The sequence below is a fragment of the Rutidosis leptorrhynchoides genome, chromosome 3 (genome assembly GCF_046630445.1).
Source record: "Rutidosis leptorrhynchoides isolate AG116_Rl617_1_P2 chromosome 3, CSIRO_AGI_Rlap_v1, whole genome shotgun sequence".
Lineage (NCBI taxonomy): Eukaryota > Viridiplantae > Streptophyta > Magnoliopsida > Asterales > Asteraceae > Rutidosis > Rutidosis leptorrhynchoides.
Window position 1 is genome coordinate 296727156 of NC_092335.1, and position 4357 is coordinate 296731512.

The window sequence follows — 4357 nt, forward strand, 5'->3', positions numbered from 1 at the left end:
TGAATATTGAACCAGATAAGCAAATTTCAACGGAATTCTTGAATATCGGGATTGAAACAGGTATTAAATTACGGAGTTTGAGTAATTTATTATAATTCGAGTTGATTTGGCTATGTTATTAGCTAAATTTGTGTATTCTAAGGTAAATGATAGTCATTATTCAGTGTTTTAGAGTGAGTTGATCTAGGAAATTCGATGAAGGTGACTCAGGGATAACCTCAAATCACGATTGACAGATATCACGTAGTGGGTCATTAGTAGTGACTCGAGAGTTAGTGTGTAAAACCTAGACATGAGATGGAATTTTTGTAGTATTTTGTAAGATTAATGATAGATCAAGTTTGGAATTCCGATGAAATTAGAATTGTTCAGTTATTAGATAGCGACAGGTTGTCAGCATTGAATTTCTTTAGCTCGTGGTAAAGACTGTTTTCTAGACCAGAATGTGAGGAACGATTCGGATATCGTGTAGTGTAAGTAAGTAAGTTTGTAGATCAGCATATAGTGCGTCTTGACCCTTGGGTAGTAGACTAGCAGATGGTATGTTTGGGTTTAGACCGATAAGTTAGCTTTTGACCTACGAGAATGGATGGAGCTTTGTAAGGCGTATGACCGTAGGACATGTTTTGACTAAGGTCACGTTGTGACCCGTTGTGACCGTTGTGGTGGTTTGTAATACCCATGACCCTTGCTAATTTGGTGATGTAGAATTGTGGGCTTAACTGAATTGTGTCTTCATGTGACACGTTCACAACAAACAGATGACTTAGAATAAACTGAATGGGAGATTTGATGGGTCTATATAATACTTTATGGGTTGTCTTGTATTTGAATGAATGTTGATTGCATCTAGTGTTGAATTGTTTTGATCGTTATCCTCTTAGCTTAGCTCTAGGATAAAAGATGACGTGCACGGTGTAGTGACCCGGAAATTTTCGACTAATCTTAAACCAAACTCTCGATACGATATTATATCTTTGACACGATAAAAAAAAAATCTGTAATGTTGAGTCTCGAAAGTTTTGAAATCTATATTCATGTAATCAATTACCCTTTGACTATGCTCAACGATTCACGAACAATTATTTGTAAATAAAATATGCACAGGTGTGTATACATTTATAATTGTAAATTTATATAATAATTAGAAATAATAAAATTTAATCATTTGAATTAAGAATTATTATTATTATATATATCATATAATAAATAACATGTAATGTTGATATCAAATATAATAAATTTAATTATAAGTTAAAATATAATTGTGATAGTAATAATATTATTGCTTTCAATATTAACATGTATAATAGTATTATTAAGATTATTATAAGAATGATTGGGATTATAAATTAGTTTTGAGTTAAATAAATCATTATTATATATTACCATTATTATTATTATTATAAAAAATAATACAATTTATTAATATTATCAATAATGATATCATTATAAACATTGTTATAACTATTAGTATCATTATTCTAAATATTATTATTGTTATGATAATTATTATTGACAGTATTATTATGTTATTATTAATAATATTTCAGTATTATTATTAGATGTTATTAATAGAATTATTATTATTAATTTTAAATATAAATCAGGGAGAAAGCAAATTTAATTTCATGTCACTATATCTAACTTTAGTTGGTTTTTGTTTCTATCTGTAAATCATTTGCCAGTACGATCTCAATTCATAACACAAACAAATTTTGTTAGCCATCACTGTCCACTTTCCACATTTTTCTCTTGATTGGAGATTATATCGACCCCTTTAAATTTTTGTTTGATTCTTCTAAACCCCACTTTTGTATTTTCTTTTTGGATTTGGAATCACACAAACTACATCCTAAAATCTTTAATTATATATCTACTCATACATACATGTAACTTGAGGAGGATCTATCATATTTTTTTAACACGAGAATAATTTTTGAGTGCATTCTTCTTCCTCATATAACCATCACCTCTGAACCCCATCTAACCACCATATTCATCATCATCGACCTACGATAACCCACAACTTCTTTTCGTTGTATACACTGCTTGAACATGACCAGAAACAACCACAACTACACGCTGTTATAATCTGTTATGTATTACTATTTTCCAGTTCCAACGAGACCAAGAACCAAAAGCTTTTGATTGTTACTGTTTGCTCGCTTGTTCGATTAAACCCAAAATCCATTTTTTTTCTTTCTGTTTATTCTCCTTCGAATCAGGCCACCATGACCACCATCAAACACCACAGGTCACCACGACATAACCACCTGTATGATTCTATTTAAAACGTTAGAACCACCATCATGACCTCGATCTTTACCTGCTTCTATTTCGATTTTAACCATCCAAAAACCATCACCAATATAGCTAGTGCTGCTATATATTTCTTTATGTTTCTAATGATTTAACAAACAACTTCTATTTTTTTATTTCAATCTAGCACTCAACCAATACCCAAAAATCACCAACAACCACCACCTGCAACTACCGTTACCTTATATTTTTATTCTCTTTCCCTTTTTCTTCGACTGGACTGCAGAAACTATTACATATTTTGGTTTCAGTTTAGATCACCACCATTAACCACTACTTCCTCTTTTGCTTCTAACCGATGATGATGAGCTCCCCACTAACTAGTTAAACAATTGAATTTATTTAGTTACGATGTGGCTGTAGAGGGATTTGAAACATGCCAAAGTAATCTTGAAAGTGGAGTTACAACTAAATGGCCGACAAAGTATAATTGTGGGACGTGTTATATTTTTTTTCTCTTCCACCGACAGTCAATTGCACTCATCTCATCTGGCAACTTGTATTACGGGACCACCATCGAATACATAAATTGAAACAAGTTGGCGGGTTAAAGAAACTATTGTGGGCCGAGGTCTTTGATTTATTTTTGTGTTGGGCTGCTGTTCCAATTATCTGTTTTTCTTTTGCTCTCAAAGCCCAAAAGTTGCAGCCACTTGTATATTCGAAGCCTGGTTGCTGCAACTGCAGTGTTTCATATTTTTTTTTTAAAACACAATCGAAGGAAGTAGGTAATAAGGTATAACAGTGTCGATGAGGTTAACACATGATAGATTATGATGAATAGGTGAGGGTGATGGTAATGATTGATATAAATGGTGATGATATTTGATTATAATTAAGATACAACGATGATGATAAGGCAGTTATAATAATTAATGTTTGAATGATGATGAAACATGAATATGTTTAAGACAGTTTATATATGATGATGATGATGATGATTAATTTATGTAGATGATGTATTAATATGATACATGAATTCATAAGCAAAGGTGATGTATATGATAATGATTATGATATATAATCGTATATGATTTATGATGATTAAGGATGATAGTGATTATGGTGAACTAGATTAATTTTGGAGGAAAAGGAGAAGAAACAGGAACAGTGTAAGTAGAATTAATATCTGAAATAAAACAGAAAGAAAAGGATGGAAGAGTGGTTTGGATTGTTGGTGTTTGAGCAAGAGGTCCTGGGTTCGAATCTAGGCCACTACAATATTTTTTTAAGGTATCAGGAGAAGCTATTGGGCTGAAAGTTGTTGGGCTAAGGATTAAGTTAACTGTTGGGCTCGCGAAATTGTGTTGGGCTCTTTAAATCGGGTCAAATAGTGGTGGGTAGCAGATTAAATCAGAAGAACAATGGTAGTCGTATGGTTAAGGTTGTTTGCGAGTGAGCGGGAGGTCGTGGGTTCGAGACCGGGCAAGGGCACTTATTCTTTGAGGTAGTTATCTAATTTAATTATTTTTATTATTATTATTATTTTTCTTATCATTATTATCATTGTAATTATTAAAATAAATATTTCTATATAAGGGGTATATATATTACAACTACCATAATATTACATATAATCGTATATATTAAGATTACTTATATAAATTTACATATAACAAATTATTGATTTTAAATATAATAGTAAACTATATAAATATTAACTATTTTAAATATATACAAATTAAATATATAAGATATAATATATGAATTTATTTGATTACAACTATATATGTTAATATATATAAATGATATAGGTTCGTGAATCCGAGGTCAACCCTACTCTTATTAAATGACGTCATATGTATTTTTACTACAAAATACAATAGGTGAGTTTCATTTTTTCCCTTTTACTCTTTACATTTTTGGGCTGAGAATACATGCAAATGCTTTATTAACTGTTTTACAATATTTATATGCGTGAGTTTATTTGATTCCCTTTTACTCTTTACATTTTTGGGACTGAGAATACATGCGCTGTTTTTACAACTGCTTTATTAAATGCTTTTGAAATATGTTTTGAACTGCGAATACATGC